The sequence below is a fragment of the Somniosus microcephalus genome, chromosome 6 (assembly GCF_052327205.1).
Source record: "Somniosus microcephalus isolate GS21.2 chromosome 6, FLI_Smic_1.0, whole genome shotgun sequence".
NCBI classification, from domain to species: domain Eukaryota; kingdom Metazoa; phylum Chordata; class Chondrichthyes; order Squaliformes; family Somniosidae; genus Somniosus; species Somniosus microcephalus.
This window is the reverse complement of record NC_140992.1, coordinates 87,203,212-87,217,624: the sequence shown is the minus strand read 5'-3', so window position 1 is coordinate 87,217,624 and position 14,413 is coordinate 87,203,212. Positions and strand designations below refer to the sequence as shown.

General features: G+C 41.7%; 1 long non-coding RNA gene across 4 annotated transcripts in view; it reads left to right on the top strand.

Annotated features, from left to right (window-relative positions):
* Positions 1-9,523: 9,523 nt before the first annotated feature.
* LOC147115863 (uncharacterized) overlaps positions 9,524-14,413 on the top strand; it is a 31,521-nt gene continuing 26,631 nt past the window's right edge. Inside the window, exon 1 of one of the 4 annotated variants that reach the window (XR_015078696.1) lies at positions 9,524-9,748. This is a non-coding gene — a long non-coding RNA (uncharacterized LOC147115863). The remainder of the gene's footprint in view (positions 9,749-14,413) is intronic. The other 3 variants (XR_015078699.1, XR_015078698.1, XR_015078697.1) reach the window with 3 other exon arrangements.

The window sequence follows — 14,413 nt, the reverse complement described above, 5'->3', positions numbered from 1 at the left end:
ATGGATGGTCATTGTCTAGCCTGACAAATTAGATAAGCATAATTTAATCGGACAGATTCAGCATGGTTTTATGAAGGGGAAGTCATGTTTGACAAATTTGCTCGAATTCTTTGAGGACGTAACAAACAGGGTGGATAAAGGGGAACCAGTGAATGTGGCGTATTTGGACTTCCAAAAGGCATTTGACAAGGTGCCACACAAAAGATTACTGCACAAGATAAAAAATCATGGGATTGGGGGTAATATACTGGCATGGGTGGAAGATTGGCTATCTAACAGAAAACAGAGAGTTGGGATAAATGGTTCATTCTCGGGTTGGCAATCAGTAACTAGTGGTGTTCCGCAGGGGTCAATGCTGGGACCCCAACTCTTTACAATCTATATTAACGATTTGGAGAAGGGGACCAAGTGCAACATATCCAAGTTTGCCGACGATACAAAGATGGGAGGGAAAGCAGTGAGTGAGGAGGACATGAAAAACCTGCAAAAGGACATAGACAGGCTAAGTGAGTGGGCAGAAATTTGGCAGCTGGAATATAATGTTGGAAAGTGTGAGGTTATGCACTTTGGCAGAAAAAAATCAAAGAGCAAGTTATTATCTAAATGGAGAGAAACTGCAAACTGCTACAGTACAAAGGGATCTGGGGGTCCTGGTGCATGAAACACAGAAGTTAAGTATGCAGGTACAGGAGGTGATCAGGAAGGCCAATGGAATCTTGGCTTCTATTGCAAGGGGGATGGAGTATAAAAGCAGGGAAGTCTTGCTTCAGTTATACAGGGTACTGGTGAGGCCACACCTGGAATACTGCGTACAGTTTTGGTTTCCATATTTAAGAAAAGATATACTTGCTCTCGAGGCAGTACAGAAAAGGTTCACTCGGTTGATTCCGGAGATGAGGGGGTTGACTTATGAGGAAAGGTTGAGTAGGTTGGGCCTCTACTCATTGGAATTCAGAAGAATGAGAGGCGATCTTATCGAAACATAAGATTGTGAGGGGGCTTGATCGGGTGGATGTGGGGAGGATGTTTCCACTGATGGGTGAGGCTAGAACTAGGGGGCATAATCTTAGAATAAGGGGCTGCCCTTTCAAAACTGAGATGAGGAGAAACTTCTTCACTCAGAGGGTAGTGAATCTATGGAATTTGCTACCTCAGAGAGCTGTGGAAGCTGCAACATTAAATAAATTTAAAACGGAGATAGACAGTTTCCTAGCTGATAAGGGAATTAGGGGTTACGGGGAGCGGGCAGGGAAGTGGACATGAGTCGAGGTTCGGATCAGCCATGATCCTATTGAATGGCGGAGCAGGCCCGAGGGGCCGTATGGCCTACTCCTGCTTCTTATGTTCTTATGTAAATGATGGATGATTACTTCGGTCAGCTATTGGAGGGCAACTGGTCTCTGTGAAACAGTAGCTAGGCAGCAGTCAATGCCTTCAGCAGAGGAGGAAGAGAAAAAAGGGGAGAAAAATGTCAAAAAATGTTATGTATGAAAGTCACAGACTGCAAAATGATTTGCATTTTTTATATATCAGACAGGTGGAAAAAGAAGTGGTTAACGAGAGCAGATAAAACTGAAATGGGGGTGCATCAACTCATGCAAAACAATGCAAAATCGACCAGAACCAGGAGTCAGGGAGGCAAATCGGTGATATACAGCGGAAAGGAGTACAGTCTGATCCCATTTAGAGCAAATGTATTCTGTGAATGATCCTTTAATGGTTAACTGCACTGCCCATTGTTGAACTCTGCCATACAGACTGGGAAAGTCCCAGATTCCATCTTTAGTTGGCTAACTTCAGTTAAGGCAGCAATTGGAGTACTCCAATGGGCCTCAGTACCCCTGGGCTAGTTGGGAGGGAAGGAAATCAGACTGGTTTCTGCTCTGGATCCCCATGATCCCTGGTTGAAGAGATTGATAACACTCCCTGTTAAATGCTGATGCATGAAGAATATCAACTTCAGCAAGATGCTGATAGATTGCTGGTGCCATACCACAATATAAGCCTTCAGGAGGTGGGGAGAGAAAACTCTGAGGAACAAAATGGAGTGTTCTGTGAATAACGTTGAAATCTCTCATCAGGTCATATTTATTCTGTGGTGTAAAGACTGCAATTCCTGGACGTTCAAAAAGCTGTCTCTGTGGAGGGAAAAACATTTGTAATTTATCAATTTATACAGGTGCAACGTATTTTAAAATCAAATCACAGCACAGCAAATTTTATTTGACAACAGTGGGCAGATCCTGTGTGCTCATCATTGAACGTGTCATGATTTGCATAATAACTGCACAGGTCAGTAAGTAATCAGCAGAGTTTGTCGTCATTCCTTCATCATTCACAATGTACATAATTCCTTCATCTGCAGCTCTGTGTTAAATGGTAATGCTGTGATTAATCACACACTAATTATTAGCCTATATATGTAACACTTGTGAATATTAATACAGTCAAAAATTTATACCCATCATTATTCATCAGAGTTTGGTCCTAACTATAAAAAGAATAATTATCCACAAATGAAACTGAGCAACAGGAGCAAGAACCATAGAATGGTTACACCACAGGAGGTGGTCATTCAGCCCGTCGAGCCCCTGCCGGCTCTCTGCAGGAGCAATTCAGCTAGTCCCACTCCCCCGCCCTTTCTCCGTAGCTCTGTAATTTTTTTTCCTTCAGGTACTTATCCAATTCCCTTTTGAAAGCCGTGATTCAGTCTGCCTCCACCACCCTTTCAGGCAGTGCATTCCAGATTCTAACCACTCGCTGTGTAAAAAAGTTTTTCTTCATGTCGCCTTAAATCTGTGTGCTCTGGTTCTCGACCCTTCTGTCAATGGGAACAGTTTTCCTCTATATACTCTGTCCAGACCCCTCATGATTTTGAACAGCTCTATCAACTCTCCTCTCAACCTTCTCTGCTCTCAGGAGAACAGCCCCAGCTTCTCCAGTCTATCCACGTAACTGTAATTCCTCATCCCTGGAATCATTCTTGTAAATCTTTTTTGCACCCTTTCTAAAGTCTTCACATCCTTCCTAAAGTGTGGAGCCCAGAATTGGACACAATATTCCAGTTGTGGCCGAACCAGTGTTTTATAAAGGGTCATCATAACTTACTTGCTTGCTTTTGTACTCTATGCCCCTATTTATAAAGCCCGGGATCCCGTAAGCTTTTTTAACCGCTTTCTCAACCTGCCCTGCCACCTTCAATGATTTGTGCACATATACCTCAGGTCTCTCTGTTCCTGCACCCCCTTTAGAATTGTACCCTTTAGTTTATATTGCCCAACCTGCAAGAAGGAACAGTAACAGAAATTCTAGTTATGCAAAGAAAGGAAAGCATTTCAAATATATTAATTTTTGTGGGAAATGTGTAATTACATTTTACACAGAGTATCCATGCAGAAGAACTATGAAAAAATACTTTGCCAGTTAACCTTTAGTCATAAACTAGATGAAGTTCAGTGACATGATGGATCAGTACACTATCTTTTTCACATTTGAATCAAATTCATCTCAGACTGACGGGATGAAAATCTCCTCCTCTCTGAAGGTTATTAAAGTAAGTTTGGGTAGTCTTGACCAGCTCATGAGGGGTGCAAATCCCATCACAACTGCACACAAATAGTTACAAACTGCCCAAAATTGACAACTCGTTCAGAAATACTATAAGAGTTGCTGCTGCAGTTAATGTAAATGTAATCCATTGTGTGTGAAGTGCTTTGAAACTTTTTGACATTCTGTCTTTTTCTCTTGTGGTGTCTGCATCTGTGTCTGAATCGTTTTTCTCTCTTTTATCACCCTTTCTACAAGTCTCTCCTTCCCTATGTTCTCCTATATGTCTTCATGAGTCTCTTGCGTGTATCTCTTTACTGATGGTGTAGCCCTGTGTGAACCATTTCATCAGCTCAGCCTCCACTCCCACCACAGAATATCACTCACTCACCTCAAACCAATGGCTAGGTTGAAGGTGGACAAAAAATGTCTGCAAAAGTCTGGATGTGCCACTGTAAAAACTCACTGGCCTTTAGCAGCAAAGTTGCAGGCCAGAGATGGAAGCGGGTACTCTGGATGGGCAGGTGAGAGAATGGGTGGGGAAGGGAGACTCCAGGTGAGTGATTAGATGTGGAAGCAGGATTCTGAATGAGCAGGTGGGCAAGTGAGCAGTACAGCAGATAGGCAAATGAGCAGCATGGGAAGCAGGACTCTCCCTTGCCCACCGGCTCAGACTCCAGATGGGGATGTTGAAGTGAGAAGCCAAGCCTCTGGGGCTGGCTTTTGAAATAAGTTTAATATTATTTGAAGTATGCAGTTTTTTAATGTCTTTATTATATTTCAAACTTTAGTTTTAATAGTATTTATAGCGTGACTGACCGATTTTATCCTTGATTGGTTGTTTTCATACACTTGGTAGATTTAATTGGAGGTTTTATTCCTGCTTTTCATTGGGATGTTCTATTCCTGCTTTTCATTGGGATGTTCTCTAACAATTCAGTTTTGATTTGTCGTTTTCTGAATATGAAATTTGAATATGAAATTTCAACCAATCGGGTTGAAATGTGACATAAAAATTTGCATATAGGTAAGTGTGCCACCTGAAGTTTAATGCACAGAATGCATGCTAGACTTGAGACTTTTATATAAAATACTGCAATGTCCCGAACTAAAGGAATCCTTGCACATTTTACCTCTGCCAGAATTCTTTTCATGGATCAGCCCGAAGACATCCAATGGTAATTGAACGGCGCAGCACATTGTTTCCCTGATACGCTGCTGCAGGGAGTGACGTGATGTGGGGTGATGCTGCTTTTTGCCAAGCAGCAAATTGCTGATCTTAACCGTGTCTTTGGAAAAGGGAGAAATAAACTGGAGGTTAATTTAATCCACCCCGCCCCAGCCCCCCCCGGTCTCGTTATGCAGAGAGGCATAAAAAAGAGGCCTGAGAACAGTCTCCATCTACTCTCATGGATGGGGAATGGGGCATTATGCCCAGGGGTGAGGGGCACAGTTAAGACAACAAATACACAAACTTGAGGATGGTTCAAGCATCGGAGGAGAGAAAGTAAAATAATGATTACCTAATCTATCTTCGATGTTCTTTGTTGCAAATAAAAACAAAAACATTTGCATTAATTGTGTGAAACATGCAGGCTATTTCAAATTTGGTATCAAGGGTGTATTGATTTCTTTGTGGGTTCAATGACGAGACATTTATGAAAGAGAATGACTTTTAATCAAAAGTCTGTTCAACTCTTTTTTATACAGCTTTTACAGGAGACACGATGCTTGTGATGCATCTAGAACAAAACTGAAACTAAACCAAACTCCTCTGCTTGTCTCTCACATGACCTCTGCTGGTCAGGCATAAGTAATCAATACATGCAACTATGCTGGTAAGGCATGATAATCAAACAGGCAAATACCATCTCTATTTGCTGATATCATTACATCTCCTTTTCTTAAAACAAAAGTATTTTACTTTTAACTAACATGTTTTCTTTGTATTAATCTGCATTTTAACTGTAACACTTAATGAACTTACATTATCATTATCATGATCAAGGTTTTTTAACCTTGCTTTGTGTGTTCACATGAAATATGTTAATACACTAGAACTTGAAGAAAGAATAAGATAACACTACTTCCTTCTATAACAATAGTCCTTAAATTTGCTCAATGAGTCTCTCAGGAGGCTTCACGTGTCTTGAGGATTTTCTGATTGATTGTCCTTGAATCTGAGTTGTTGCCTCAGATGATTGGTTCTCAGCTGTGTGATCAGGTTGTTCAACAGTATCAGTCTCTTGACCTGTTGTGGCTGGTCCCATGAGAAGATCTCGATGATTTCTTCTCAGAACAGCACCCTCATCTGTCTGAATGGTGTATGATCTTGGTTGAACTTCACTCAGGACAGTTCCCTTCTGAGTCCATGTGTTTGTTTTGTCTTTCAACCTTACTTTGACAATGCATCTTCCTTTCACTGGTATATCAGTGCCTGAGTATCCTGTCACTTTCACTTTTATTCCATGTATCTTTGGTCTGGGTCTAATTTTCTTAAAATCAGTCTCTGATATCACATTAACTTGTGCTCCAGTATCCAATTTAAATGGAATGTGTATGTCATTCACTTTTAGTGTCAACATCCAGTCTCTTTCTTCTTTTTTGTTTTCAGACACAACATCTACATTGAACTCCTCTATCTCGCTTTCATCTACTGTATGGACCTTGCTTTGTTGCGCTTGGTTCTTACAGCAACGGGCATAATGGTTGTTTTTGTTGCAACTATTGCATGTTTTACCATATGCTGGACACTTTTTTGGTGGATGCTGTGTACCGCATCGACTATATGTCTTTCGATTGTCCCTTTCATTTTCGTTCGCTGGCCACACCTCTTTTTTCACATTGGCGCTCTTTTTGTTAACCGGGTTGTGACCGTTCATTCTCACTGCATCCACGTTGCAGCTATTGTCACTGAACAGCTCCTTTGCCTGCAACTTCACAGTCTCTGTAGCCCTACACAGTGCTATGGCTTTTCCCAGGTCTAGATCTTGCTCTCTTAGCAGTCTTTCCCTTAGACCATTATCTGGAATACCACACACCAGTCTGTCTTTTATCAGCGAGTCTGTCAGTCCCCCAAATTCACACGATTTGCTTCTGTTTCTCAGTTCAGTCACATACTGATCAATAGTCTCTCCCGTTTTCTGTACACATGTGAAAAATCTGTGCCTCTCAAACGTCACGTTTAGTTATGCAGTAGGCCTCAAACTGTTCCATTATTTTATCTAGCTTCATTGTGTCTCCATTAGCAGCGAATGTGAAGTTATTATACACCTCCAGCGCTTCATCACCCACGACATGTAAGAACAGTGACGATTTCCTTTTATTACTTTTCTCGTCAGCTCCGATTGCTGATAAATACAACCCCACATGTTGTTTGAACCTTCTCCAATTTTCAGCCACATTACCTGTCAACTGAAGCATCGCCGGTGGGAGTAAACCTTCCATTTTTCACTTTGTTAGCTATTCTCTAATGGTAAGTAATGATGTTCTCTTTTGGCTTGCTAATTTGTGGAGAGCTGATTTAACTTCAGATTTTTTCTCTTCATCTCTTTCAATCACTTCTGACACCATGTATTGATTTCTTTGTGGGTTCAATGATGAGACATTTATGAAAGAGAATGTCTTTTAATCCAAAGTTTGTTCAACTCAGTTCAACAGCATTTACAGGAGACATCATGTTAGAAATTCATCTAAAGCGAAACTGAAACTAAACCAAACTCCTCTGCTTGTCTCTCACATGACCTCTGCTGGTCAGGCATAAGTAATCAATACATGCAACTATGCTGGTAAGGCATGATAATCAAACAGGCAAATACCATCTCTATTTGCTGATATCATTACAAAGGGCAAGAGTCTTCAACTTTTCACTCAAATCTTTGTCATCTGGTTTGCTGCCTGCAGAAACCAGATAGCAATAAACAAAGGTGTTTGTGAGGTCCTGCTAGCAGAACAGTATCTTTAACACTATTAAGCATGACACTGCCAGACTGAGCTTGCTTTAAATTTTGCAATAAACAGGTTTTAAGCCTTATTTTAAAAGGCCCGAGCAGGCTGCTGCCAGATCAGTACTAGCAGTACCTTTTTACAGAGAGTGTAAACATTGCACTTAATATAATTTTTTTCCACTGCATCCTCACGAGCTGCAATTGAAATACTTCAATGATTATATAATATGACATCCAACACAGGGGAGAGACAAAGGTGCCATATTTCACAGCCGTGCATGAGAAAAATGTCTCGCTTTGTCCTTGGTAAAAAAAACATTTATTTATGGCTGCATTCTGTTATGTTGACGAACTCTTGGCCCTGCAAGGAAATAAATCCTCTACTTTAAAACTATTTGTTGCTCTCAAAAGCATATATACCACCAGAAAGATGCTCTGAGGAAAATTGTCATGAAAATTCTTTTTGGAATGCCTATAAAACAATCAAACAGCTTTTGTGACACAAACAGGGCCATCTGTGCTCAATTTTATCTGTCACACCCTTTCCAAAGAACACAAGCACAAGGTTTTTGTATCACTGCTAAAAACAATTTACTTTCTTTGGAGTGGTGGGGGAGCAGGTTGATTGAGTGAAAGATGCCTATTAATAGCTTAAAAATCACAAATCTGGGAATATGTACTATCAGAACTCAGGCTTTCTCTTCAGCTGTTTGGCTTTCTGACAGGATTGCTAATTTAGTTTCAGGGGGTCAGCTCATATAGAGTATACTTGCTTTTTGCTTTCAAAGTTACCTCAAAAAGTTGAAGAGTTCATGCTTCAGCTTGTTTTTGATGCTTCGTATATATTTTTAAAAATGACAGAGGGCCGAGAGCTTAGCTTAACCGTGGCCAAAACAAAATGACGCTATGGGGCATTCGGCAGTGGCATGGTGAGAAGCCACCTCGCCATGTGGATCTGTATGGTTAAGGGAGCACTTGTGCTATCTTGTCTATTGCCAGGATCGGACAGTCACCAGCAGCAGTGCTGCGATATCAATGCAACATCAAACTGGTGCTTTATAAGACGATGCGGCCCCATGCCTTCCTGCAACTATCTGCGAAGGTCACACTCCTTGCCAGCAATGAAATTGAAAATGCATTGAAACAAATAAAACTGCATACATTTTTTGCAGTGAGGTGCAGAAACAGTTGTCTTCTCAAAAATCAGTGGGGTAGACTTTCAACTTGCAGGTGTAAAATTACTGTTGCAGGGCAGCCACTCGTAATGGAAATTGCCTAATTGTCATTCCCAAATGCCAATGAAAATTGGGTGGTTTCGATGGCGGGCAGTCAATCCGCAACACCAGTTTTAACCAACATCTGAAAATCTACCCCAGAGAAAATAAACAAAACCTATCCCCTCCGCTTACAGTTTACTATTGCTATAGTTTTCCACTGGCACTGAGAAATTGTAACCCAAAGACAGCACAGTGGCTTTCAAATTAGTCTTGGAGTAAGTACCACACCGTTTACATTGTGAATCAGCCACAGATTTCGATCAAATACAAATTTGTAGTTGTAATTGCAACAGCCATGGTGGTTCATTAGTTTGAATCTTTGCTTACCAATTTAGAGTTTGGTCTCCTGAGATTGCGTACAATTACTCTGTGTGAAGCTGACGGCTAAGAATTACCACATGAAACAATAACTATACAGTAGGACTGTTTGTTGCTTCTCTTGTAATCTTGTTGTAATGTGACCTAATGGTCCTTTGTGGCTGGATATGCCAATTGTTCAAGAAAACCCACATTTTGTTTGTTTGCTTTTGTCTTGTTTTCTTTCTTTACTGTTGTGACAGGAAATGGTAGAAGATGCACGCCTGACCTCCATCACTGTGGGTGACCAATCAAAATACAACATGTGGTTGCCTCATCTGGGCTGGAGCCAACCTGTTGTTTTTAATTGGCAGTGTGATCCCTTACAGCTGTAACAGATTAGAGACAAATTCTCTTCAAACAAGCTTGGCTTTTTTTTACTCTGTTCTGCTGAGAGCGATATAGAAATAGTAAAACTAATAAAAAGGCACTTCAGGTAGGCAACCCAAGTAACAGCTGCTAAAAACTCCACTTCAGATAAATCAATTCATCTGTTATACATCATCTGTCTAAGTGAATTGCCAGAAGTCCCTTGATCTTTCCCATCCCTTTCAGCACATTGTGTTATCTCTATTTTTAAAGAAAGAATCAGAAGCCGTGAAGATACCAGGAGACAGTAAGGTACTGAGCAATTATTTCATATATCCATAGGTTTAACCTGAATTGATGCACAAACTGCATACAAAGCTTGGGTTAGTTAGTGTTGTGCTACGGCATTTCAGATACTGTTGGTGGGGACCCTGCAGAGGTTGATGGTCATGACCTGGAGGTCTCTGGTGTTTATGAAGTGAGGTACTCAAGCACGAGTCTTGAAGTCACTCATTTAAACCATGGAAACCTGCTACCAGCAGCACTTATACATTTATTATCGGTCTAATGACTCACATCACTTACTGATTTGAAAAGAGAAAAATGCGCATTTAAACTACGGTTTCATTTGTTACGGCCTTCTTGAGACCTCACAAACGGCAGAAGTTGTATACACTCCCAAAACAACAAACATAATCACTTGTACTTGTCTGAAGAACTTAAATTCTTATTGCAGGATATAGTTCACTTTGTATGTGTAGCTTTAAGAAACTGATTACTTTCTACAGCTGAATGAATACACAATTATGCTCTAGGTAAGTTTAGCCTATTTAAAGGCTGAGTATTGAAAGGGGGAGGAAATCCTATCTAGCAACAATTTTTGATTTGAAGGTGACCTTCAGATCAGATATATGGAGCCATCATGTCAGTTTGATGTCAGTTTGATGTCATTCATGTGAGACCACTTGCATTACACAAAACTGAAGTGACTTTTGCATGTTGTGCTTGTGTAAAGAAAGGACTTGCAATTACATAGCACTTTTAACCACCTCAGGATGTCCCAAAGCATTTTACAGCCAATGAAGCACTTTTAGAGTGCAGTTACTGTTGTGTTGTAATGTAATAAACTTGGCAGTCACACAGCAAGGTGCCACAAACAGTAGTGAAATAAATGACCAGATAATCTGTTAGTGATGTTGATTTGTGGGATAAATATTGGCCCGGACACTGGGGAGAACTCTCCTGTTCTTCTTCGAATAGTGCCATGGGGTCTTTTATTTCCACTTGAGAGGGTGGACGGGGCTTTGGTTTAACATCTCATCGGAAAGGCCACAACTCCAACAGTGCCACGCTCTCTCAATACTGCACTGGGAGTGTCAGCCTGGATTATGTACTCCAGTCTCTGGAGTGGAAATGAAATCCACAACCTTCTGACTCTGAGCTGAGAGCACTATTACTATTACAGAGTGTACGATTGGACTCTTCCACAGAGATACTACAAGGATTTATGTTTATAGTTTTTCCCAAGCAAAGCTCCTGATCTTAGGTGGGTTTTCACTGAGGAAGGAGGTGATTGCTAGTTTGGCTCCTTTATTGATTGTTCAAATTTGGAAGAATATCAAAATTCCAGCACTATAATTTTAAGACCATTTATGTTCAGGAAAAGAAAGAAAGCGTTGTAGTTATGTAGCACCTTATCATGTTTCTCCAGAAATGTTTCAAATGGCTTCACATTCAATGAATTATTTTGAAATGCAATGATTCTTGTTACTGAGGCCCATGTTGTTTATATTTCTTTTTTTGAAACCGTCCTATGCTTTTCTTGTAAATCCCATTGCTTCTTTACATGATCAATCTCTGAATTGTTAGTGGACAAATAAAAGTAGCCTCTGGGGCCTGGTATTTTTATAGCCGTGTAATTGTTACCATCTGAAACACCTGTATTTAAAAAAGACTACAGTAAATGAATACCTTCTATGATACACATTTTAAAGTGATTCAGCTCTGCGACTGACGCAAGGCTTTTCATGTCCTTGTCTGTTACAAATCAAATTTCACAAAATAAACTCGTAATGTTACAAACGTTGACCAACATGTTTTTGAGTTGCACTATTTTAATAAATACTTTAAATCCATTCATTCCGCTGCCCCCCCACCCCCACCCCCAACCCCAGTCAGGCACTAAATCTTGCTGAGGTAGGTCCTGTGGGAATTGGCCCAAGCAGCATTTCTCGTATGAAACTAGGCAGGCTATTCGACTGTGGTGGGTGTCACAATGTAATTACGAATGAAGAAGGACATTCGATCCATCTGAATTCATTCATCCAGAAAGATCCTGAAGTAATATTGCAGCATCCAATTGTTTCTTGAATGATTCCACTGCTCTATGTGGAACTGTGTTCCATGCGTTAATCATCCTTTGTCACAGACAAGCCCAATCGTGTTCTCATCCAATGTCATGGGTCATTAAATAGTGATCAAATGAACCACGACTGATTTCCCCTTCCCCCCCCCCCCCCCCCCCCCCCCCCTTCTCAGGCATGATGAAACCAATTTTGACACCACAACTGTTGCTTCAGCTAAGATCAGGCTTTTCTCCACCACCAATTGTCTCCTTGAATCCCCTTCCACCCTCCCCTCCAACATGTGCAAGATCGAGACCATTCATTCAGTTACCCTTGCGTCTTCCCCTGTACTTACTTTTTGCCTACCAAGCCAAACCTTCCTCCACCCTGGCGTGAACCCACGTCGCTCTCTAGTTTCTCTTGCATTTCCTCTCGTGCCCTCTCCGAGCTCAGCTCATCCATGAGGCCCACCGGCCGCTCCCTTGACACCATTCCGACTAAATTGCTGACCATCCAATTTTCCATGCTGGCTGACATTGTAAATTGTTCTATCTTATCAGATACTTTTTCTTTCTGTTCTAAAACTACTATCCTCGCCCCCCCCCCTCTTCAAAAAAAACCCACCCTTGACTCCTTTGTCCTTGCAAACTACTGCCCCACCTTCAATCTCCCATTTCTCTCCAAAGTTCTTGAACGTGTTGTCACCCCCCAAATTCTCACCTGCAATTCCACATTTGAATCATTCCAACCAAGTTCTCCTCCTCAATCTCTCTGCAGCCTTTGACATGGTTGACCACATCATCTCTTCCAAAGCCCCTTCTCCTTTGTCCAGATCAGTGGCACTGCCCTCATTTGGATACACTCTTACCTATTCAAATGTTACCAGAGCATTCCAGCAATGGCTTGCCTTTCTGTCCCACACCGTCAACCTCCGAGTATCCCAAGGATCTACCCTTTTCCTCATCTAAATGGTGCTTCTTGGAGATGTCATCTGCAGACCTGGGGTCAGCTTTCCCATGTTGATGACAGAGTTCTACATCTCCTCCACCGCTCAACCCCTCTGCTGCACTGTGTTGTCGGCCTACTTGTCCGACAACTATTCCTCGATGAGCCACTATTTTCTCCAGTTCAAGTTTGGGAAGACCAAAGCCATTGTCTAACTTAATACCCTTATTACCAATTCTATCCCGTTCCACAGGCATTGCCTTTGATTGAACCAGACTGTTCATACTTGGCTTCCTTTTCATAGAAACATAGAAGATAGGAGCAGGAGTAGGCCAGTCGGCCCCTTGAACCTGCTCCGCCATTCAATGCGATCATGGCTGATCATACAAATTCAGTACCCTGTCCCTGCTTTCTCCCCATATCCCTTGATCCCTTTAGCCTTAAGAAATATACCTAACTCCTTCTTGAATATATTTAATGAATTGGCCTCAACTGTCTTCTGTAGTAGAGAATTCCACAGGTTCACCACTCTCTGGGTGAAGAAATTTCTCCTCATCTCAGCCCTAAATGGCTTACCCATTATCCTTAGACTGTGACCCCTGGTTTTGGACTCCCCCGCCATCGGGAACAGCCTTCCTGCATCTAGTCTGTCTAGTCCTGTTAGAATTTTATAAGTTTCAATGAGATCCCCTCTCATTCTTCTAAACGCCAGCGAATATAAGCCCAATCGACCCAATCTCTCTTCATACGTAATTCCTGCCATCCCAGGTATCAGTCTGGTGAATCTTCGCTGCACTCCCTCCATGGCAAGAACATCCTGCCTCAGATAAGGCGACCAAAGTTGCACACAATACTCAAGGTGTGGTCTCACCAAGGCCCTGTTCAACTGCAGCAAGACATCCTTGTTCCTGTACTCAAATCCTCTCGCTATGAAGGCCAGCATACCATTTGCCTACTTAACTGCCTGCTGCACCTGCATGCTTACCTTCAGCAACTGGTGCACAAGGACACCCAGCTCTCATTGCACTACCCCATTTCCCAATCTATTGCCGTTCAGATAATAATCTGCCTTCCTGTTTTTGCCACCAAAGTGGATAACCTCACATTTATTCACATTATACTGCATCTGCCCAATCGCCCAACCTGTCCAAATCGTACTGGAGTTTCTCTGCATCCTCCTCACAGCACACACGCCCATCCAGCTTTGTGTCATCTGCAAACTTGGAGATATTACATCGAGTTCCCTCGTCTAGATCATTAATATATATTGTGAATAACTGGGGTCCTAGCACCAATCCCTCCGGTACCCCACTAATCACTGCCTTCCACTCAGAAAAAGACCTGTTTATTCCAACTCTTTGCTTCCTGTCTGCCAACCAGTTTTCTACCTAAGTCAGTACCTTACCCCCAATCCCATGTGCTTTAACTTTGCACGCTAATCTCTTATGCGGGACCTTATCGAAAGACTTCTGAAAGTCCAAATACACCACATCCGCTGGTTCTCCCTTATCTATTCTACCAGTTACATCCTCAAAAAATTCCAGTAGATTAGCCAAGTATGATTTACCTTTTGTAAATCCATGTTGACTTTGTCCGATCCTGTCGCTGTTTTCCAAGTGCTCTGCTATTACATCTTTTATAATGGACTCTGGCATTTTCCCCACTACCGATGTCAGGCTTATTGATC